The sequence below is a fragment of the Sorex fumeus genome, unplaced genomic scaffold (assembly GCF_029834395.1).
Source record: "Sorex fumeus unplaced genomic scaffold, SorFum_2.1 ptg000063l, whole genome shotgun sequence".
NCBI lineage: Eukaryota > Metazoa > Chordata > Mammalia > Eulipotyphla > Soricidae > Sorex > Sorex fumeus.
Genome location: NW_026606120.1, coordinates 76,684,709 through 76,708,594, shown reverse-complemented (window position 1 = coordinate 76,708,594; position 23,886 = coordinate 76,684,709). Strand labels below are relative to the sequence as shown.

Genomic DNA, 23,886 nt, shown 5'->3' with positions numbered 1-23,886 from the left:
TGTGTGTGTGTGTGTGTGTGTGTGTGTGTGTGTGTGTGTGTGTGTGTGTGTAACTCCAGGAGGGTGAAAAGGCCCACAGCCCCAGGAGCAAGGGCAGGGAGGAGGCACCACCAAGTGACAGGTGAGAGGGGCAAAGGGAGTCGGGGCTGGGCAGGCCCTGGCAGCTAGGCTGACAGTGAGCCGAGCTGATGCGGTCTCCGGAGCATTTCACGCCGCACGTGGTGCAAGACAAAACCAAAAAGGCACCTAGAGAAGAGCTAGAAGAGAGCTGGGGGAAATGACTCTCCAGCCAGGAAGGTGTGAGGGTTCCGTGACACTTCTGCCTCAAAACTCAGAAGCCAGGCCAAGTTCTAGCACAGAGTTAAGGGGCTTACGTGGCAGAAGGCCTGACCCATTCGATCCATCCCCAGAGACATAAACTGTTCTTGCGGCAGTGCCAGTGTGATCCCTGAGCACTGAGCCAAGAGCAGTTCAATCACCTCTGATTTTGACCCAAACTCCACAGCGAGCGAGTGAGCGAGCGAGAGAGAGAGAGAGAGCGAGCGAGCGAGAGAGAGAACTTTGAGGGTGGGGATCCCACCTGGAGCTGTACGAATTCTGTGGCGTGACTAAACCCGTAACCACTGAACTCTATCTGTAGAGTTACACAAAACAAACAAGCAAACAGAAACATCTTAAACTCGCCGAAGGACCCAGCGACGAGCAGGTTATGCTTGGAAGAACAGTGAGGTAGATGCCAGACAGGGCAGCCCCCATCGCCAGGCGATCTAGCCCCATGTCTGCAAGGACAGAGACCAGCTTCACACCTTGACCGGAGGCCTTGGTGCCCAGAGCAAAACGTTGCTGCACTGCTCTCACCTCTCTGCACTCGGGTTTAGAGCCTCCCAGTTCACCATCCGGACGGGGCCAGCGGCCTCCTCATTGCTTCCCCTGTGATTGAGTCGGACCCGCACATGGTTGATGCACCTCACAGACAGGCACACGAGCCACGCGTCCCGGCGGCACTGCGGGCGCCCGCTGGGGTTACTCCTTCACTACTCCCAGGCATCTGCATCCCGGCTGGGCTGCTGGGCGTCCCCGCCCCGCACGTGCCAGATTTCCGTGCGGGGGAGAGAGAGGATGGACCCCAGGGGAAGAAGGGCTGGACTGGGGAGAGGGGCAGGGTGGGAAGTCAAGCCCCCCCAGGGCCCCGGATGAATCCGAGAGTGCGAGGGGGCAGAAGGGCCCTGAAGGGAAGGAAGGCTCGCGGCGCCGCAGGCGGAAGGCGGGTGAGCAAGAGGGGAAGGAAAAGGCCGTCCCGGCAGAGCGTCCTTCCGAGTGGCCGCGAGGGAGTCGGGGGGCCCGCGCTGTCGGCCGGTCCTACCCCGCCGCCTCCCCGCCGGGGAGACTCGGGGGACGCTCGCAGGCCCCTCTGGCTGCGCCGCCCACCCCCGGATGCTGCCTTGGCCTCGGTGGGTCCCAAGGAGGGGCTCGGGCCCAGCCCGCTTGGGCTCCGGCGACACACAGGCGGTGGCGACGGCGGGTCCCCGCGCGGCGGCCGCGCTCCTAGCGGCGGGCGGGGGCGGAGCATGTAAATTGGAACGGGCCTGGCGGGCCCCGAGCGGCGGGCGCGGCCGTGGGCCGGTTCGCGGCTCGAGACGCGGAGGGCAGAGGGCGCGCGCGAGCGGCGCGTGTGGGGCGAGTCGCTGGTCCGCGCGGGAGCAGCGCCGAGGTGTGGCCGCTTGCGCGCGTCTGGGCGGCTCACCGTGAGTTGAAAGTGGGCGCCGTGGGCGGGGCCGGGCGCCGGGGCGCTGGCAAGGTATCGCTTCTCGGCCTTTTGGCTAAGATCAAGTGTAGTATCTGTTCTTATCAGTTTAATATCTGATACGTCCTCTATCCGAGGACAATATATTAAATGGATTTTTGGAGCTAGGAGTTGGAATAGGAGCTTGCTCCGTCCACTCCACGCATCGACCTGGTATTGCAGTACCTCCAGGAACGGTGCACCCCCTTGGGGGAACAAGAGTTGTTAAAGGTAGAGTTGTCTGCACTTCCTAGTTTGTCCTTTGCCCGGGGGATAATCTTCTTCTCAGGCACTCTGCAGGTGTGCGTTTGGCGGGGCAGGTTGCTAGTGGGAACTCCCCAACTGAGTCCACTTGTAGAGTGGGTTCCCCCACCCCCCGACTGAACGGGTATGGATATGCAATAGGTCCTTCTCCACCTGGGCTTCTTTAACATGATGGAACGGGGGGCAGATAAGGGAGAGGGTTCCAGAAGGAACTTGGAGGGGAGAGCCGCCATTCACATGCAGGTTCAGGCCCGGGGGTCCCCTTTGAAACAGGCTCTTCAGTCTCTTGACAACCGCCGACAGCCCTGCTCGAGCAGGTCTTCCTCCGACTGTGTGTGTGTGTGCTGGGGGAGCAGAGCCGTTGTGGCTCCGGGGACCAAACCGCCCGGGACCTTGGTGCACGGCACGAGTCTGGACCTGTCCTGTCTCCGGCTCTTGTCCGTGGGTGCTCACGGGCTCTGCGCTCAGGGGTCTTGTCCGTGGGTGCTCCCGGCTCTGCGCTCAGGGGTCACTCCTGGCGGACTTCGGGCACCGGCTGGGGTGCCGGAGAACGAACCCGGGTGGGCCAAGGGCGTGGCAAAACGCGGCACCCTCTTTCCTGCCCTCCCGGAGTTCTGTTCTCTCTGGGTGGGTCCCAAGGAAGGGGCTCCGCCCCAGCCCGCCTTGGCTCTGGCGACACCGAGTGGCAACGGCGGTTCCCCAGCGGCGGGCGGGGGCGGAGCATGTAAATTGGAACAGGCCTGGGGGGCTCCGAGCGGCGGGCGCGGCCGTGGGCCGGTTCGCGGCTCGAGACGCGGAGGGCAGAGGGCGCGCGCGAGCGGCGCGTGTGGGGCGAGTCGCTGGTCCGCGCGGGAGCAGCGCCGAGGTGTGGCCGCTTGCGCGCCTCTGGGCGGCTCACCGTGAGTTGAAAGTGGGCGCCGCGGGCGGGGCTGGGCGCCGGGGCCATGGTGAAGCATCGCTTCTCGGCCTTTTGGCTAAGATCAAGTGTAGTATCTGTTCTTATCAGTTTAATATCTGATACGTCCTCTATCCGAGGACAATATATTAAATGGATTTTTGGAACTAGGAGTTGGAATAGGAGCTTGCTCCGTCCACTCCACGCATCGACCTGGTATTGCAGTACTTCCAGGAACGGTGCACCCCCTTTGGGGACATACCGTGTGCAAAAGAAATGACTGAGTGCTCTTTAGGCTTTTCCTTAGAGGTTGAGTTGTATTTCAGTAGTCCAGTGCTTGGCGACGGCCAGTATCGCAAGTTTCTTCCTTGTAGGGAACGGATTATAGTGGTAGTTGTAAGGTGAATCTCTATTGCTCTATTTTCCTACGTTATCTTGCTTCAGTCCTTGGCTATCTTTTTGGTTATCCTGTAGCTCTTAAAGGCTCTTTAGTCTTTTGTTTTTGCTTGCTTGCTTTTCTTCCATCCTCAAGGCATTAGTTAGCACAAACTGTTACTCTCTGGGTTTTTAGTGTAGTACTTTCAGGGATAGCTCTACCCACCGCTACTCCAAAGCACTATTGAAGGACCATGCAGTACTAGTAGGTATACCGTCGTTTTCCTTCGTGGCTTTGTCTCTGAAGTTAGCTCATTTGTGTAGGGTATTTATCTCGTCTCTATCCACTGTGGTCTTCTCTTGACTGGTGTTCTGGTTCACCCCCATCCCACCGCTGTGCCCTTGGCCGGATCCGTAGGCCCCAGTGCAGGTCGCTGACGCCTTGCTCGGTCCCGCCTTTTCCAGCACCGCCCGGGGCGTGCGAGACACCACCGAGTGGCTCGGGAAGCAGGCCCTGGGGTGCGGCCCCACGCTCGGCTCACCCTCCCCCGCCCCGATGGATCCCTGCCTCCCTCTTGAGTCCTAGCTGTTCGGGCTTTGGGGGGTTGGGGGGAAGGTCTCAGTCCTCCCGCCTCCGTACCGCGGGACTGAGGTCTGACCCACGTGTGGACTCCGGCCCCCGCTCTTGGGCCCCGGACGATTAAATCGGAACCCGGACCCGGGGAGGCCCCGGACCTGGACCGCGATCTCCCGGGTGAAGGCGGCGGTTTGCGAGAGGGACGGGCTTGAAGGGCTGGAGCGGACGCTTTGCTTGAGGGAGGCCGGGGCAGCGCGGGGTCTCGCGGACACCCCCACCCACCCTCGCTCTCCTCGGCGGCCCCGCGTCACCCTCCTCCCCTCGGGAGCAACACCAATGGCTCCATTGGGAGTTGAGGCACCCGGCCTGCGATCGCGGGGCACGGCACCCCGGAGAGGGCACGCACGGGTCCTCCCGAGAAGGACGACGGGCGCGCGGTGCCTCCCGCTCGGCCTGGAATACGGAGGGGGCGCTCCTCGGGTCAGAGCGGCCCCTCGGTTGTCGGGGGGTCCCTCCCGACTGGTGGTGGGCGCACGGGGCCATCCGCAGGCAGGAGGCGCGCCACTACTGAGGAGTCTCGGAGAGTCGGGGGCCCCCGGTGTCTGTGGGGGGTGGGGGGTGGGGCAGCGTGTCAGTGTGACCCGCCATCACCCCCCTTGGGGGGCTGGTTCCAGCGGCGCGCGCCGCTTGGGCGCTGAGCGAGGCCGACCTTGCGGGGTGAGGGGTGGGGACGGTGCGACGCTTCTTCCCACAGAGCTGGACGCCGAGACGCTCTCGTCCCCTTCGTGGCACAGATAGGACGTTCCAGAGGTGACCTTCCAGGGCTCCCCGACGGGGACGAGAGAGGGGGCCGGGCCGGCCACTGCACCGCCCCACGGCGAGAGCCCGTGGGCACCGGCCCGATCCCGCGGGGTGGGGGTTGGGGGGTGTGGAGCTGAAGCCCCGACTTGTGGGTCTGCGGCCGGGAACTGTCCCTAGCCCGGGGCTGGGACCCGGGACCACCCCTTCTGCTCCGGACGGGGGCCCCCGAGTTGTTCGGGAGGTGACACGCCGAGCGACACGGACGCGAGCCGTGAGGTCCGGGGGAAGGAGAGGCGTGGGGTGCTGGGCTGGTGAGAGCTACGGAGGCGTCGTCGCTGCCACCGGGGAAGGGCGGAGGACCGGAGGGAGAGTCTGTGGAGGGCTCCGAGGTCCGCTCCCCCCGGCAGTCCCGGGACGCCGTTCGCCCGCCTAGCCCGCCTCGGGTCTCTGCGCGGGTCTCGTCCGCGCGACCGGCCAGGTGGGCGGCGCAGACCGGTTTGGGCTTCCGGCTGGCCGGGTCGGTCTGGGGATTGGAGCGGCTGGCGGTGGCCCCGCCTCCCGGGGCGGGCAAACTACCGGGGTATGCAGATTAGGAGCAGGGTTTAAGCCTGGGCAGCCGGGGGAGAACCGGGCGCGCAAGACATCTCGTTCTCGGTGTAGACAACCGAAAAATCTAGAGGCGAGACCAAGTGGCATCCAGCGTCCTTTCAAAGGACGGCAAAGAAGCGGATAGGGTGATGGTGTCAGAATTCTGTCACCGTAAGTGTGAGATGGGTGACCGAGGAAGGTGAAGGCGAGCGCGGCTCAGCCTGGTATCGCTTCTCGGCCTTTTGGCTAAGATCAAGTGTAGTATCTGTTCTTATCAGTTTAATATCTGATACGTCCTCTATCCGAGGACAATATATTAAATGGATTTTTGGAGCTAGGAGTTGGAATAGGAGCTTGCTCCGTCCACTCCACGCATCGACCTGGTATTGCAGTACCTCCAGGAACGGTGCACTCCCCCAAACAAGCTGGTTTCAAAAGAAAGACTTTTTTTCCTATACCTGTTATCCGTGTGTTTATAGGTGCTTTTTCTGTTCTCGCTTTTCCGCCCTGCTTGTCATCGTCTTTTCTTTTACTTTCCTTTTTCTTGCTCCTTGCAGCGCTTGTGCTGTGCTTCTCGTGTGCAACCTGTGTATCCTGACACTCTAGAACATACACTGCTTACTTGGCTGCTGCGTTATTTTATACTGTTTTCTCTCAGGTACTTGAGTTGTTTTTCACAGTTTGGTTTTGGTTCCGGTCTAGCGCTCCTGCCATTGCTGAGGGGTCATTTTAGGTTCTTTAGTTGCCTACTTATTTTGCTGCTTTCAGGGGAGCGATCGATTCCCTCAGGGGGCGACCATGCCTGCCGAGTGGATTTTTTTGGCTTTCAGGATTTCTCCCCCGACTCAGGTGTTTTAACGGCAGCAAGGTGAGAGAGAGCGTCCTGAAATTCAACTAGTGTTTTCGTATAAGGGGCATCCTGATTTCCCTGGTGGTGGTGGTGGCGGTTGTTTGTTGTTGGTTTTGGCCACACCTGCTTTTGCTGCTCCCGCATCAGGCGGGGCACGCCTCGAACGACCTGGCCAGGCCGCGTCCACCGCTGCTGTGCTTCTTTGTTCAAGTTCGCAGCAGCCAAGACTGACAGCAAGCAAGAGACTGGAGATAGGAAAGGAATGCAGGGAAGCTCTGGGACTATGGGAGGGGCTCCGGGAACCTCCAGCCTGGCTGAGCAGGGTCAATGAATGTAGGCACGCCGCTGAGGAGTAAGAAACGAGAAAGATTCGGCAGAGAAAAAGCGTCGGCGTGAATGGGTTTAGGAGTAAGAAACGAGAAAGATTCGGCAGAGAAAAAGCGTCGGCGTGAATGGGTTTCTTGAAGCAGGCATGCCGCTAGGATATGAGTCAGAAATAAAAAAAGCACCGTGTTGGGAGGAGGAGGAGGAGGAGGAGGAGGAGGGGGGCGTTCACAGCCTTGGTGGATTGAGAGGCCTTGATTTCCCATCACAGGCCTTAATTTGTTGTCCTAAATCAACTATCCTGGGGATAGACAGGGGGGTGACCTCCTCTGGCAGTTATTTTAGGTGTATAATCTGTGGCGATATAAAGCAAAGCCAGGAGTAACCGCTTTGCATCTCAGAGTGTGACCCAAAAAGCAAAACAATAAGAATAAAATCATGTGCATTCATCTCAGAGATTCATTTCATCAACAGTGATGTAGAAACTTGCTTCCGCTGGGTACGAATGCGTACCTGGGTACCCAATTCTGCTGCATCCTCATTGACTGATGATCAATGGACACCAACTAATACTGGACACTGACTAATACTGATCGTCAATACTTTTTTTTTTTCTTTTTGGGTCATACCCGGCGATGCACAGGGGTTACTCCTGGCTCTACACTCGAGTTACTCCTGGTGGTGCTCAGGGGACCATATGGGATGCTGGGAATGGAACCCAGGTAGGCCGCGTGCAAGGCAAATGCCCTGTGCTATCGCACCAGCCCCCAATAGACAATTTTTAACGTTTTTTTATTCAAGGTAAGTGGTGATTATATGAAGGCAGAAGGAACGCAGTATGTGTGTGAGATCAATAAAACATCCAAGAGTCCTGCAGGGGAGCGCTGTCATTCTCTAGTCCAATTTACAGACAACCAGACACGGGACTAGAAGGGTCTAAGCCTTTAAAACAAAGCACAATTAGTAGAACTGTCAGGAGGGGGGTGAGGGGGGCTTTTTAGGTCAAGCTCAGTGATACCCAGATGTTGCTCCTGGCTCTGCACTCAGGAATTATTCCTGACCGTGCTCAGGGGACTTTATAGGGTTCCTCTGATTGAACCTGGGTTGGTTGGTTGCAAAGCAAACAACCCTATCCACTGATTGAGCCACTGTAACGGATAGTTTTTGACCTTTCATCAAAAGTCATGATAGATCCAGGAGCAAATACACAGGGCCTTAATTTAGTGGCCTTAATTCCAAAGGAATTACAATAAATAATGATGATAATATTATAGGATGAGCTAACCAGGTATCCCCAATAAAGTTTCTTATCCAGACACGGCTGGAGTGCATGGCTGCAGCTATGTTCCATAAATCTTTTTATTTTTATAAAGTTGTTCAGTAATTCATTACAATTAATATTCAAACACCAATCCCATCACCATTACACCTTCCCACCACTAGACGAAAGTAAGTGAAGATTGTTGTATTTCATCCTGGAGCCATTAAGCCTTCCTTGTATAAGAGATTACAAACATGTACCCAAATAAATGTATGTTATACTTGGTACATCAACATGAGAGGTTCGTGGCCGTGTGAGGAATTTTGAAATTTAAAATATGATTATAGAGCAGATTCATCCTAGGTTATGCCCATGTCACTCCTCTGGGAGCTTTATTTCAGTCTCTGGATATTGAGTATTGATGAGATTATATGGCATCAGGGACAGTTTGTGGGTGCAAACTGCCAAGCTACTGGAAAACTTGGGAGCTGGGAGCATCCCAAGTCCCACTCTGAGCAAGCTTTATCTGCATGAATCTTTACGTTCAGGGTAAAGAATGTTATCTTTGGCAGCATGAATCGTGGTGGGTGTAACTCCCATCAAAGTCCCTTATAGGAGAAATGGATGGACATCTGAACTATCAGGGACAGGTAAATTTGTAACATCTAGGATATGGGGCCCCCAACCACTATGTTAAAATCAGTTCTGGGCAGGACCTCTCTGCAAGCTTTCTCCAGCAAATGGTATATTCCCAATTTTTAGTGGAGACTTATGACCTATTTCATATGTGTAGAATGATAGGTAAGTCATGTAAAGCAAAGACAGTTACATTGATGACGGGACGGGGTCTGGATTGGCCTAAGAATAGAAAGTGATGGGGGGGCTGAATACAGCAGAAGTGCTGGTAGATGCGGCAGAAGCCGGGAAACGTATTTGTTACGCCCGCCTGTCCTTCGCCAACTACAAGACCAAGATGACTGCCCCCCGACGTCCTGATGGATCTATCACATCCTCCAGAACGGCAATGGAGAAGATTATCCATGACTTCTACTCAAATCTCTTTGATAGCCATGTCCACTTACCGACATACCAAATTCCACAGGATGGATATGTCGTTCCCAATATTCTCCCTTCCGAAATCCGACACGCCATTTTGTCAGTAAAGAAACGAACAGCACCCGGCCCAGACAAGGTCAGACCTGAACACCTGAAGAACCTGTCGTCAGTACTCATCAATACACTGGCTCGGCTCTTCAACGCTACCTGTCTGAATGCAAGGTTCTGTCCCAATGGAAAACCAGCAGGACTGTATGTACTACTGTTCAAGAAGGGAGAAATCCATGACATTGGTAACTATCGCCCAATCTGCCTATTGTCTGTCATCTACAAGTTGTTCACTCGAGTCATCCTAAATAGGATTGGCAGAACACTAGATGAAGGACAACCATGCGAGCAAGCCGGGTTCCGCAAAGGATTCAGCACCATCGACCATATCTACACTATAACCAAGTTCATTGAGGCTTCTCGGGAGTTCAAGATGCCGCTCTGTCTAACGTTCATTGATTTAAAGAAGGCCTTTGATCCTGTTGAGACGGAAGCGGTCATTGAAGCTCTAGCCAATCAGGGCATTCCTCCGTGAGCTGTATTGCGGATTCACTACCAGGATCTCACCATTCTACAAAGAAGTAATCATCGATGTCGAGAGGGGTTCGACAGGGTGATACTGTTGGGATCGGAGTCCCCTGGCCCTGGGAGACGCAGAGACCAGACAGACACAATTCCTGCAGGAGTACAAACGGGGTTTATTTAGACCAGCATTCTGGGGCTCCACAGCATACCCCAGAGTGGGCAGTGGCTGAGAGCCCCGCAGGCCCGCACATTTCATAGCCAATAGATTTGTAACCAATCCATTTAAAAGTACCTCACTCCTTAGCCTATAGATTCAAAGATCAGCATTTACGTATATCGATTGTCAGCACAAGCAAGGTTATAGCCAGAATCATTAAGCCTTAGGTAATCTCCCTCGACCATCCATATTTTGAGTTATCCTTTACCCAAACATCCTGAGTTATCCTTTACCCAAGTCTGCAGGGTGCTTTACTGAGACAATACATTTCAGGAACAATAAATACACCTGAATCCTGTCACACTTGGTTTAGAAAGAAGTTATGCCCTGTTCACATTACAATCCCCCTCCCCCCCAGGTGCAAAGCAGCCAAGCAGTTTTATAGAAAGCAGTGTTACAAGTTAGCTGAAGCAGCAAAATTGGGTCATCACAGAACGTATATGGAACAGACCAAGAGCAGTGTTTCATGAGTTCTTGAGAAAAATGGCTATTTTTGACCCAGGTGGGTGTGTTAATACAATCCTCTGGAGAATTTGTGTACTTCAAATACCTTGGCAGCTTTATCGTCATTAATTTTATCTTTCTGCTGATGTCTGCTTCTTTCTGGTTTGGTTCCTTCGTCTTTCCTGTACCATACCGCACTATGAGCTACTACTCTTCCAGCTTGATTACGCTTTCCTGGCTTTTTAGTCGTGGAGAGAAAGTCCAGCAGAGATGCACTTCAAAAAAAAAAAAAAAACCTCTCGCATTCTCAAATTCTACTTCTCACCATAATGTTTGCAGGGAAGTTAAAATACGATAAATGGCTCAAACCCGAACCACATAAACTAATGAACTTAAAACTTTTTTCCTATCAACTGCGTATAAGGACACACAATACAAATTTAATCGCCTTCCTTTTTAAACCATATTATTCCCCAGAGGGGGTGCACCGTTCCTGGAGGTACTGCAATACCAGGTCGATGCGTGGAGTGGACGGAGCAAGCTCCTATTCCAACTCCTAGTTCCAAAAATCCATTTAATATATTGTCCTCGGATAGAGGACGTATCAGATATTAAACTGATAAGAACAGATACTACACTTGATCTTAGCCAAAAGGCCGAGAAGCGATAAAATGGCGCTCTCCTTCGCTCCTACACTCTCACAAAGTACCCCCTTTTGCTTTACGGTCAGAAAATTTACGCTCAACCAGGCAACCACTATCCGTCTTACACTGGACAACGTGTGCATGCCGTACATACAGCACATACAGCCATCACAAGATATTTACTTAATGGAAATTTTTGAGCTTTTTACTTTAGTGCTCCCAGAGCTCCACGCGAAATGACCTAGTTTAAATTTGCATGTCCCGCCCATCCTTACGCGATTTCCGGCTCTTTCCTACCCTTTACCCAGTAGGGAAAACGTGAGTTCGCTGCTCGCGAGAACGCGTTTTCATCTGTTATGCCGCTAGATTTCTCTTCCTTGCTCCTTTTTTCTTTCTTTCAAGCACGCAGCCGCTGCTTCCTTGAAGAACTCTTACACGGAACACTCATCACCTCACCGGATTGGCTAAATCTGTGTACGCGGTAGGACCTCTTGGCGAGGCCACAATTGTCGAAAGATAAGTGAATTGGGACAGAGCGTGAGGCGCTTACCTTACACGTGCCCGCCCCGGGACGATCTCCGGCGTCATATATGCTATCATGTAGAAGTTAAATAAACACTAAAGAGCTTTTTTGTGTGTGTGAAGCATATGTTTATTTCCGTATGGAATTGTTGGAATATTTGGCCTAGAAAACTTACTGGTAAGGTTTGAGAACGTGTGCGGCGCGGACAGAAGGAAAGGGGACGAATAAAGTTAAGGAAATAGAAGTTTATTGGGCTGCACTCCCAGGCGGAACTCCATGAACCTCAGATGAGGGTAGGCTTAGGGTGGGGGAGGCTTTTAAGATGTCTTGGGCAGGAAAAGGGGAGAAAGGACCAAAGGGCAGTGGAACCCATGCGCTTGATAGGCCTGTTACCTGTAGGGGATGGATGTGAGGAAGCATGCTGGTGGCTTTCTGTCGCTACCTGGCTGAAAATCCTCTTCTGCACTGAGAGCAGGGTGATCGATTCTCGGAATGTTACTATTTCATCTGCTAGCCTCCTTCAGTCCCGGGTAAACCTCACAACTCATAATTTGAAGTATCTGTAAAATTAAAAAACTCAAAGAGCAGTAAGTATCAAGACATAAAGTACTAAAACTGTATGTAAAACTTGTATCCTGCGTTCAAGCACCTTAATCTGTTCTCACTCTCAGAAGCCATCATGGATTTTTTTTTAATTGCTAACTTCACCCCAATATAATATAAACTTCGTATCAGTAGGTGTTTTCTGTTTTGCTCACTGTTCTTTTTTTTTTTTTTTTTTTTTTTTGCTTTTTGGGTCACACCTGGTGATGCACAGGGGTTACTCCTGGCTCTGCACTCAGGAGTTACTCCTGGCGGTGCTCAAGGGACCGTATGGGATGCTGGGAATCAAACCCGGGTTGGCTGCGTGCAAGGCAAACGCCCTACCCGCTGTGCTATCTCTCCAGCCCTTTGCTCACTGTTCTTTCGTCAGCATCTAAGAATGAATAACTGGCACATAAGGGTCCTTCATAAATATATACTGGATAAAACGCAAATCAATAATAAAATTAAATAAATTGCCTTAAATCCACTGTGGGTTGAAGCGATAGCACAACAGGGCGTTTTCCTTGCACGGAGCCAACATGGCAGACCCGAATTCCATTCATCCGCCCCTCGGAGATATGAATTAAAACTATCTTTCACTATAATAATAGTTCCTTGAAGGCTGTTTTCTGATATTCATTCTGGTATATATTCCACATATTTAAATTAATATTATGATGTAATATTCTTAAAGTCCTTACTACAAAACACTACTCTGGAATCAACTGCATAATTACATTTCCTCAGTGATCTTGTAATCTCATGAGCATTTACCCTAGACTAAACAACCTCATTCAACTGCCTGTGTCTGACTGCCAATGAAAGAAACTTGTTTGACAACTGCTTCAAGCAGAAACATATTTTTTTCCCCATGACTGCATTAGAAAAGATTTAAAACTTGCCACACTAGAACCAGAATAGAAACTTAAGCATAAAGGTTCATGTTAGATTTGTCAGTTGATTTCTAATTAAAATGACAATGAAAACAGATACTAAAGACAGTTTGCTACCACAGCCACCAAAAAAATCTAAGGTAAGGTAAAGGTAAAGGCCCTCCCGTTGATCGTCGATTTGCTCGAGCGGGCCCAGTAACGTCTCCATTGGAGACTTTGTTGTTACTGTGTCTGGCATATCGAATACTCTCGGTAGCTTGCCGGGCTCTCCGAGAGGGGCGGAGGAATCGAACTCGGGTCGGCCATGTTGGCCGCTTGTAAGGCGAACGCCCTACCCGCTGTGCTATCGCTCCAGCCCTAAAAAAAATCTAATTCAGTAATATTTTAATAATTACAATAAACTATATGTGCATATATATGTTGCATGTTTTTTTACCATATTCTTTGATTGTCTGATGCTCTTGAGATTATTTCTAAAAGGAACATGTAAAGCAGAAAACATCAAAAACAAAACAAAAACATGCAGTTTTTTTCTCTATTTTTAGGCAATTCCTGAATAATATATTAACAAGTAAAGACCTTGAAAAGAATTTACTATTTTTCTAAATCACTTCTTCAACATAAGAAAAATCAGTCAACATACTCTTAATGATGGAATATTTAAGGCTGGAGAGATAGTAGAGCAGATAGGGCATTTGCTTTGCCTAAGGCCAACCTGAGTTCAATCCCAAGCATCCCCATGTGGTACCCAGAACCCCACCAGGTGTGACCCCTGAGCACAGAGCCAGTAAAGCCCTGAGCACCACCATGTGTGGCCCCAAAAGCTAAAAACAATAAAATTAAGGAATACTTGAAATAATCATCCAAAATCCGCCCGTGTAATCCCATCAATGGCCGAGACCCAGAGACTAAAACCCAGCTCCCGGAAGAGAACAGCTCAGAGTCTCCTGCCTCCGCACCTGGCTGTCATCAGGGCCCCTTGGAGGAGGGTGAGTTGAGTTTCTCTCCCCACCCTGAGCAGAGCCCCAGCAGCTGAAGACCTCTGGTTCCAGCCATAGCCATGCTTAAGACCACTCTCCACATGTTCAGACGAGCCTCACGCATGAAGGAACCGGCAGAGGAATCCAGCTGTGCAGGACCCAGGGCTTAGATCTCCAAGCCTGCTCGCATTGGGACTGGGCCTCTGCCACCCAGATCCCCCATCTTCCAGTGTGTAGGCAGTACACTCACCAACTGTTCCCCTCCCCCTCAACCCCCACCCCAGGCACCATGTAATCCCATCAACGGCCAAGACCCAGAGACTATAAAACCCAGCTCCCAGAAGACATTATCTAGTTCTTACTTGGAGAGTCTGGCAGGCTACTGAAAGTATCCAGCCCGCACGGCAGAGTCTGGCAAACTCCCCATGGCATATTCAGTATCCCAAAAACCAGTAAAAATGATGGGTCTCATTCCTCTAACCCTGAAAGAGCCTCGAATGTGGCACTTTCTAAAATCTGAGGGTTGGGATGAAGGAGACGTTACTGGTGCCTGCTCAAGGAAATTGATGAACAAGATGACAGTGATACAGTGAATCACCCAAACATAAGACACTGCATTAACATAATAATATAATCTTCGATCTAGCCAAATGCAATAAAATAGTAAACTAGAGTCAGTGACAGACATCTCAGTTTGATCTCCTGCTTTGCAAATGGTCCCCTGAGCTCTGTGAAAGGTCATTTGTTAGTGCAGTGTCAGGACTAACTTGACCACAGCTAGTGGTTCCCCAGCCTACCTTCCAAGTGTGAAAGAAATACTCTAAAGTTGGCCAGAACAAGAGTACAGCAGGCAGGGCATTTGCTGTGCATGCGACTGACCCTGGTTTGATCCCAGGCACCCCGTACCTTGCCAGAAGTCATTTCTGAGTCCATAGCCAGGAGTAATCCCTGAGCACCACTGGGTATAGCCCCAAACCTAAGGAAAAAAAAACAAACCCAAACAGACATCAATGAGTCTTTTAGATTGTAATTAGTACTTTTAAGACAGAGTACAGGATTGGGGCTGGAGCGATAACATAGCAGGTAGGGCGTTTGCTCTGCACTGAGTTCAATTCCTCCGCCCCTCTCAGAGAGCCCAGCAAGCTACTGAGAATATCTCGCCCGCACGGCAAAGCCTGGCAAGCTCCCCGTGAAGTAGTCAGTATGCCAAACACCGTAACAAGTCTCACAGTGGAGATATTACTGGGCCCGCTCAAGCAAATCGATGAACAATGGGAGGACAGTGCTAAGTGCTAAGGATCAGAGTTGATTCCAGCCATCTAAAGAGGAACTTAATCTATTCTTTCTCGAATTCTTTTTCTTTTCTTTTCTTTTTTTTTTTTTTTTTTGCTTTTTGGGTCACATCTGGCGATGCACAGGGGTTACTCCTGGCTCTGCACTCAGGAGTTACTCCTGGCGGTGCTCAGGGGACCATATGGGATGCTGGGAATCGAACCCGGGTTGGCCGTGTGCAAGGCAAACGCCTTACCCGCTGTGCTATCTCTCCAGCTTCTCTTTCACAAATTCTTGACTAGTGCAAAAGACAGTTATTTGTCCTGATTTTTCTGAGTTCTGTTAACTTGGTTAGATGGCAAACATGAATAAACAAAAAACACATGTAGGAAACTGTAACTCGATCACGACCATCCTGTTGTTCATCGATAGCCTCGAGCAGGCCCCAGTAACATCTCCTTTGTCCTAGCCCTGAGATTTTTTTAAAAAGTGCCACATTAAAAGCTCTTCCAGGGTTAGGAGAATGAGACCCATCATTGTTACTGGTATTTGGCATATTGGGTACACCACGGGGAGTTTGCCAGACTCTGCCATGTGGGCAGGTTATACATTCGGTAGCCTGCCATTTTGTCCAAAGTAAGAATGAGATAAAAAGGTGTCGCGCTGCCACCTTTGCGGCGCGCACTTCCGGGAGCTGGGTTTTATTGTCTCTGGGTCTTGGCCGTTGATGGGATTACACGGCGCCAGGGGGCCAGTTGGTGGGTGTGACCCCTGCCTACTGGAATTTGGAGGATCTGGGTGGAGGATGCTCAGCCCCAATCCGAGCAGGCTTGGAGATCTCAGCCCTGGGACCCGCATGCCTTTGGTCCTCTGCCGGTACCTTCATGCATGTGGAGAGTGGTCTCAGCATGGTGGTGGCTGGTTCTGGAGGTCTTCGGCTGCCAGAGCCCTGGTCGGGGCAGGGAGGGAAACTCAACCTGCTCCCCTCCAAGGGGCCCCAGCGAGGACAGCCAGGCCCGGGGGCAGGAAACTCTGCAAATTCGTTTGTAACTCAATTTCTAGAATTGCTCAGAAAAGAGCATGTCAGCATTTATACTAGTTTATTTATACTAGTAGAGAATAAAGTTCCATTTGTCACTCCCCCTGGAAAGAGCTCCCAGCCCCAGAAGACTTGCTGCCTAAGGAGTCAGTTTCTGATAACAAACTGAAGGGAAAAAAAGCTGTCTTAAAACTTAGCTTTAGCTACAGCAGAGCTGATTTGTTAACTTTAGGGGTTTCTGAAAATTGAGAATTGATCCAAAAAAGGTGGTAAATTAGTCAGTTTTTTTCAGATTATATTTTCTACCCACCACCTGAAAACACATGCAGTTATTATTTCTTGTGAGTTCTGTCACCAGGTATGAAACCTGATACTGACTTTAAGAGAGTTTTATCTAGAATCGTGAACTCTTTGCGTGTTTCATGGCAATTTAGGTGTGTTACCACTATAATTCTGTATTTTTCCTAGAAACAGTGTCTTAAAGACGAGTATGTTCTGGTAAAATTCATAATGTGGAGCAACTTTCCTGCCAAATGTTGTATGTGCCTAAAATCTCTTGGACATCTATAGAAATGATGCAATGCTTCTTATTCAGAGAGATATTCAGTAGAACTTTAATAGTATAAGTGCTATATGAGCACAATTTTGTCAACCTAAATGAGACAATGATTAGCAACTTAATTCCTAACTTAATTCCTAATTTCTCAAGCTGTACAAAATAGTGAAATATGAAAGTAAACCTGTCATACTTTTAAGGAAAGAAACCATGGTCAAACTGAATTGTTCTTTTTTTTGGAGGAGGAGGTCCCCCTTTAACTTTTTTTCTTTTATTTGAATGACCATATTAACTAAATTGTTCTAAGGAGATCTTTGAATTATACATGCTACAGGGTTGATCCAATACTTTCTGGTGAGATTTGTGAAAGAAGATATTAGATAAATGGTTCAGATACATATTTTAATGCTCTTAGGTAACTGAAAAGTTACAGGAAACCAAGGTTCTCAACACAGGACTCAATGAATTAAAAATATTAGAAGACACAAAATGGATACTGTGAGTTCACACAGTAAATTGAGGGGGCAGCTGCTGTGACATGTTATGTGCATTTGGTGGCCCAGAACTGCCTCCGTACCTCCCCACCTCCCAAGGGCTCCCCAACAGAGAGACAGGGAGACAGGGACCACAGTCTGATGGTGCAAATGGTCCGTTTAATGCAGCGCCGCTAGCATACTTATAGAACATCTGAAGTGGGGTTGAGGCAAGGACTGGTGTGACTGGTCATTTACATAGATAAACATTTGGCAGAGAAAATTCTTTTGGGGAGATCAACTCAAGAAGACACTCTGTCTCCAAACAACATCTACATTGCTTTTATCTTTCTCTCTAGTTGTATAAGTTATCAATACTTGTAGTTGTTTGTTTAAAATCAGTAAGAGACAAGGATCCCAACACCTAGTTCTCTGGGCTGAGAGCAAGCAAGGCTTTCACCTTAAATCCCAGACCAAGTCCTCAGGCCAGTTCAGCTTGTCCTTCCCCCTGGGGGTTCTGTCTCTTAAGTCATAACAGCTTGCATCAAGACCATGCATGCATTTATGCTTTCTAGAATGTCCCATTTCGATGCCCGGTAGTTTTGGCACTCGCCCGGTGTAGGATGACATTGCTTTGTCCTTTCTCCCTTTCTCCAGGAGGAACTCAGGTTTATCACAGTGCTCCTGAGATACTTCCATTCCATTGTGTTTATCTGTAAATTCTTCCCTATGCTCTCCTCCTCAAACCAGTTAATCACTTTCCCCCCCTACTCAGACTCTGTTAACTTGTAAGGTTAGATTCGTCAGAAATCTATGATTTTATAAGTGAAATATTACCTTTCTCCTCTCCTTATGCCTTATAAACAGTTTACTTTAAAGCAATGCTATTTTTGTATAGATACAGGAAGACCGTTAACATTATGCTTTGCAATTTAGGATTTAATTGGCTTTGAATATTATTCACTCCCGGGCATCTGCTTTCTCGATTTAAGCCTAAATTGCCCTTAGTTTCTAACACCCCAAAAGCAGGGTTCCAACGAGGGACTGAATGGACCCAGGGCAAGTGGTGAGCTACCCTGGCATTGAAATGGGCCAGGCCAAAGTGCCACTATAAGTCTTAACTATAAGAGTTTGATCATAGACAAATGCTGTCTATGTCTAAAAGTAACAACGAGGATCCTGCTAGGGGTAGGACTCAGGACTATCTGGCCTGAGCACTGCAGTCTGAGATCGAGATGGCCCTAGGAGGGCAATTCTATTAAGTTTAAGGTATTTCTTACTGTATCATTACAAAATGATTTATATTATATATGCTTATATGTTTGTTAGACAAGGAGAAGAGAAACACACCCATGGGAATCCACTCCAGAGTGGATTGATCTGATAATGAGGATCATTATCTGTCCTAGGAGCAGATGTCCCCAAGGGAAAGAATTCTACCCCTATTGATTGTGATTGCACCTATGTGTAATTGTTACCCTAACTCCTCATGCTTGGGGATTTATTTAGACTGTAAGAGTGGGCTGAGTGATCAGGATCAGAATCCAGACTACAGAACAAGAGGAGAAAGGAGATGAGGATCAGAATCCAGACTCCAGAGAAGGAGAATGAAGTAGCATGGGGGAGGAAGAAGCAGGAGGAGAATCAGAGAATGGAGATGGGATTGGAATAAACTGCAACTACTACATTCATTGACCCTACTCAGCCAGGCTGGGCTGGAGCGGCCAACATGGCCGACCCGAGTTCGATTCCTCCGCCCCTCTCGGAGAGCCCGGCAAGCTACCGAGAGTATTCGATATGCCAGACACAGTAACAACAAAGTCTCCAATGGAGACGTTACTGGGCCCGCTCGAGCAAATCGACGATCAACGGGAGGGCCTTTACCTTTACCTTTACTCAGCCAGGCTGGAGGTTCCCGGAGCCCCTCCCATAGTCCCAGAGCTTCCCTGCATTCCTTTCCTATCTCCAGTCTTGGCTGCTGCGAACTTGAACAATAGAACACGCACAGTAGCAGTGGACGCGGCCTGGCCAGGTCGTTCGAGGCGTACCCCACCTGATGCGGGAGCAGCAAAAGCAGGTGTGGCCAAAACCAACAACAAACAACCGCCGCCACCACCACCACCACCAGGGAAATCAGGATGCCCCTTATACGAAAACACTAGTTGAATTTCAGGACGCTCTCTCTCACCTTGCTGCCGTTAAAACACCTGAGTCGGGGGAGAAATCCTGAAAGCCAAAAAAATCCACTCGGCAGGCATGGTCGCCCCCTGAGGGAATCGATCGCTCCCCTGAAAGCAGCAAAATAAGTAGGCAACTAAAGAACCTAAAATGACCCCTCAGCAATGGCAGGAGCGCTAGACCGGAACCAAAACCAAACTGTGAAAAACAACTCAAGTACCTGAGAGAAAACAGTATAAAATAACGCAGCAGCCAAGTAAGCAGTGTATGTTCTAGAGTGTCAGGATACACAGGTTGCACACGAGAAGCACAGCACAAGCGCTGCAAGGAGCAAGAAAAAGGAAAGTAAAAGAAAAGACGATGACAAGCAGGGCGGAAAAGCGAGAACAGAAAAAGCACCTATAAACACACGGATAACAGGTATAGGAAAAAAAGTCTTTCTTTTGAAACCAGCTTGTTTGGGGGAGTGCACCGTTCCTGGAGGTACTGCAATACCAGGTCGATGCGTGGAGTGGACGGAGCAAGCTCCTATTCCAACTCCTAGCTCCAAAAATCCATTTAATATATTGTCCTCGGATAGAGGACGTATCAGATATTAAACTGATAAGAACAGATACTACACTTGATCTTAGCCAAAAGGCCGAGAAGCGATACCAGGCTGAGCCGCGCTCGCCTTCACCTTCCTCGGTCACCCATCTCACACTTACGGTGACAGAATTCTGACACCATCACCCTATCCGCTTCTTTGCCGTCCTTTGAAAGGACGCTGGATGCCACTTGGTCTCGCCTCTAGATTTTTCGGTTGTCTACACCGAGAACGAGATGTCTTGCGCGCCCGGTTCTCCCCCGGCTGCCCAGGCTTAAACCCTGCTCCTAATCTGCATACCCCGGTAGTTTGCCCGCCCCGGGAGGCGGGGCCACCGCCAGCCGCTCCAATCCCCAGACCGACCCGGCCAGCCGGAAGCCCAAACCGGTCTGCGCCGCCCACCTGGCCGGTCGCGCGGACGAGACCCGCGCAGAGACCCGAGGCGGGCTAGGCGGGCGAACGGCGTCCCGGGACTGCCGGGGGGAGCGGACCTCGGAGCCCTCCACAGACTCTCCCTCCGGTCCTCCGCCCTTCCCCGGTGGCAGCGACGACGCCTCCGTAGCTCTCACCAGCCCAGCACCCCACGCCTCTCCTTCCCCCGGACCTCACGGCTCGCGTCCGTGTCGCTCGGCGTGTCACCTCCCGAACAACTCGGGGGCCCCCGTCCGGAGCAGAAGGGGTGGTCCCGGGTCCCAGCCCCGGGCTAGGGACAGTTCCCGGCCGCAGACCCACAAGTCGGGGCTTCAGCTCCACACCCCCCAACCCCCACCCCGCGGGATCGGGCCGGTGCCCACGGGCTCTCGCCGTGGGGCGGTGCAGTGGCCGGCCCGGCCCCCTCTCTCGTCCCCGTCGGGGAGCCCTGGAAGGTCACCTCTGGAACGTCCTATCTGTGCCACGAAGGGGACGAGAGCGTCTCGGCGTCCAGCTCTGTGGGAAGAAGCGTCGCACCGTCCCCACCCCTCACCCCGCAAGGTCGGCCTCGCTCAGCGCCCAAGCGGCGCGCGCCGCTGGAACCAGCCCCCCAAGGGGGGTGATGGCGGGTCACACTGACACGCTGCCCCACCCCCCACCCCCCACAGACACCGGGGGCCCCCGACTCTCCGAGACTCCTCAGTAGTGGCGCGCCTCCTGCCTGCGGATGGCCCCGTGCGCCCACCACCAGTCGGGAGGGACCCCCCGACAACCGAGGGGCCGCTCTGACCCGAGGAGCGCCCCCTCCGTATTCCAGGCCGAGCGGGAGGCACCGCGCGCCCGTCGTCCTTCTCGGGAGGACCCGTGCGTGCCCTCTCCGGGGTGCCGTGCCCCGCGATCGCAGGCCGGGTGCCTCAACTCCCAATGGAGCCATTGGTGTTGCTCCCGAGGGGAGGAGGGTGACGCGGGGCCGCCGAGGAGAGCGAGGGTGGGTGGGGGTGTCCGCGAGACCCCGCGCTGCCCCGGCCTCCCTCAAGCAAAGCGTCCGCTCCAGCCCTTCAAGCCCGTCCCTCTCGCAAACCGCCGCCTTCACCCGGGAGATCGCGGTCCAGGTCCGGGGCCTCCCCGGGTCCGGGTTCCGATTTAATCGTCCGGGGCCCAAGAGCGGGGGCCGGAGTCCACACGTGGGTCAGACCTCAGTCCCGCGGTACGGAGGCGGGAGGACTGAGACCTTCCCCCCAACCCCCCAAAGCCCGAACAGCTAGGACTCAAGAGGGAGGCAGGGATCCATCGGGGCGGGGGAGGGTGAGCCGAGCGTGGGGCCGCACCCCAGGGCCTGCTTCCCGAGCCACTCGGTGGTGTCTCGCACGCCCCGGGCGGTGCTGGAAAAGGCGGGACCGAGCAAGGCGTCAGCGACCTGCACTGGGGCCTACGGATCCGGCCAAGGGCACAGCGGTGGGATGGGGGTGAACCAGAACACCAGTCAAGAGAAGACCACAGTGGATAGAGACGAGATAAATACCCTACACAAATGAGCTAACTTCAGAGACAAAGCCACGAAGGAAAACGACGGTATACCTACTAGTACTGCATGGTCCTTCAATAGTGCTTTGGAGTAGCGGTGGGTAGAGCTATCCCTGAAAGTACTACACTAAAAACCCAGAGAGTAACAGTTTGTGCTAACTAATGCCTTGAGGATGGAAGAAAAGCAAGCAAGCAAAAACAAAAGACTAAAGAGCCTTTAAGAGCTACAGGATAACCAAAAAGATAGCCAAGGACTGAAGCAAGATAACGTAGGAAAATAGAGCAATAGAGATTCACCTTACAACTACCACTATAATCCGTTCCCTACAAGGAAGAAACTTGCGATACTGGCCGTCGCCAAGCACTGGACTACTGAAATACAACTCAACCTCTAAGGAAAAGCCTAAAGAGCACTCAGTCATTTCTTTTGCACACGGTATGTCCCCAAAGGGGGTGCACCGTTCCTGGAAGTACTGCAATACCAGGTCGATGCGTGGAGTGGACGGAGCAAGCTCCTATTCCAACTCCTAGTTCCAAAAATCCATTTAATATATTGTCCTCGGATAGAGGACGTATCAGATATTAAACTGATAAGAACAGATACTACACTTGATCTTAGCCAAAAGGCCGAGAAGCGATGCTTCACCATGGCCCCGGCGCCCAGCCCCGCCCGCGGCGCCCACTTTCAACTCACGGTGAGCCGCCCAGAGGCGCGCAAGCGGCCACACCTCGGCGCTGCTCCCGCGCGGACCAGCGACTCGCCCCACACGCGCCGCTCGCGCGCGCCCTCTGCCCTCCGCGTCTCGAGCCGCGAACCGGCCCACGGCCGCGCCCGCCGCTCGGAGCCCCCCAGGCCTGTTCCAATTTACATGCTCCGCCCCCGCCCGCCGCTGGGGAACCGCCGTTGCCACTCGGTGTCGCCAGAGCCAAGGCGGGCTGGGGCGGAGCCCCTTCCTTGGGACCCACCCAGAGAGAACAGAACTCCGGGAGGGCAGGAAAGAGGGTGCCGCGTTTTGCCACGCCCTTGGCCCACCCGGGTTCGTTCTCCGGCACCCCAGCCGGTGCCCGAAGTCCGCCAGGAGTGACCCCTGAGCGCAGAGCCGGGAGCACCCACGGACAAGACCCCTGAGCGCAGAGCCCGTGAGCACCCACGGACAAGAGCCGGAGACAGGACAGGTCCAGACTCGTGCCGTGCACCAAGGTCCCGGGCGGTTTGGTCCCCGGAGCCACAACGGCTCTGCTCCCCCAGCACACACACACACAGTCGGAGGAAGACCTGCTCGAGCAGGGCTGTCGGCGGTTGTCAAGAGACTGAAGAGCCTGTTTCAAAGGGGACCCCCGGGCCTGAACCTGCATGTGAATGGCGGCTCTCCCCTCCAAGTTCCTTCTGGAACCCTCTCCCTTATCTGCCCCCCGTTCCATCATGTTAAAGAAGCCCAGGTGGAGAAGGACCTATTGCATATCCATACCCGTTCAGTCGGGGGGTGGGGGAACCCACTCTACAAGTGGACTCAGTTGGGGAGTTCCCACTAGCAACCTGCCCCGCCAAACGCACACCTGCAGAGTGCCTGAGAAGAAGATTATCCCCCGGGCAAAGGACAAACTAGGAAGTGCAGACAACTCTACCTTTAACAACTCTTGTTCCCCCAAGGGGGTGCACCGTTCCTGGAGGTACTGCAATACCAGGTCGATGCGTGGGGTGGACGGAGCAAGCTCCTATTCCAACTCCTAGCTCCAAAAATCCATTTAATATATTGTCCTCGGATAGAGGACGTATCAGATATTAAACTGATAAGAACAGATACTACACTTGATCTTAGCCAAAAGGCCGAGAAGCGATACCTTGCCAGCGCCCCGGCGCCCGGCCCCGCCCACGGCGCCCACTTTCAACTCACGGTGAGCCGCCCAGACGCGCGCAAGCGGCCACACCTCGGCGCTGCTCCCGCGCGGACCAGCGACTCGCCCCACACGCGCCGCTCGCGCGCGCCCTCTGCCCTCCGCGTCTCGAGCCGCGAACCGGCCCACGGCCGCGCCCGCCGCTCGGGGCCCGCCAGGCCCGTTCCAATTTACATGCTCCGCCCCCGCCCGCCGCTAGGAGCGCGGCCGCCGCGCGGGGACCCGCCGTCGCCACCGCCTGTGTGTCGCCGGAGCCCAAGCGGGCTGGGCCCGAGCCCCTCCTTGGGACCCACCGAGGCCAAGGCAGCATCCGGGGGT

The 23,886-nt window shown here is 52.6% G+C and overlaps 7 non-coding genes across 7 annotated transcripts; 3 read left to right on the top strand and 4 right to left on the bottom strand.

Annotated features, from left to right (window-relative positions):
• The first annotated feature begins 1,800 nt into the window (after positions 1-1,800).
• Positions 1,801-1,991, top strand: LOC130036396 (U2 spliceosomal RNA). Its single transcript, XR_008794424.1, has one exon. It is a non-coding gene; the product is annotated as a U2 spliceosomal RNA (small nuclear RNA).
• Positions 1,992-3,001: 1,010 nt separating this feature from the next.
• LOC130036394 (U2 spliceosomal RNA) lies at positions 3,002-3,192 on the top strand. The gene has a single exon (XR_008794422.1). It is a non-coding gene; the product is annotated as a U2 spliceosomal RNA (small nuclear RNA).
• A 2,317-nt stretch (positions 3,193-5,509) lies between these two features.
• LOC130036398 (U2 spliceosomal RNA) lies at positions 5,510-5,700 on the top strand. Its single transcript, XR_008794426.1, has one exon. It is a non-coding gene; the product is annotated as a U2 spliceosomal RNA (small nuclear RNA).
• Positions 5,701-10,485: 4,785 nt separating this feature from the next.
• LOC130036392 (U2 spliceosomal RNA) lies at positions 10,486-10,676 on the bottom strand. The gene has a single exon (XR_008794420.1). It is a non-coding gene; the product is annotated as a U2 spliceosomal RNA (small nuclear RNA).
• Positions 10,677-19,612: 8,936 nt separating this feature from the next.
• LOC130036397 (U2 spliceosomal RNA) lies at positions 19,613-19,803 on the bottom strand. The gene has a single exon (XR_008794425.1). It is a non-coding gene; the product is annotated as a U2 spliceosomal RNA (small nuclear RNA).
• Positions 19,804-22,120: 2,317 nt separating this feature from the next.
• LOC130036393 (U2 spliceosomal RNA) lies at positions 22,121-22,311 on the bottom strand. The gene has a single exon (XR_008794421.1). It is a non-coding gene; the product is annotated as a U2 spliceosomal RNA (small nuclear RNA).
• A 1,010-nt stretch (positions 22,312-23,321) lies between these two features.
• LOC130036399 (U2 spliceosomal RNA) lies at positions 23,322-23,512 on the bottom strand. The gene has a single exon (XR_008794427.1). It is a non-coding gene; the product is annotated as a U2 spliceosomal RNA (small nuclear RNA).
• Between the last annotated feature and the right edge of the window lie 374 nt (positions 23,513-23,886).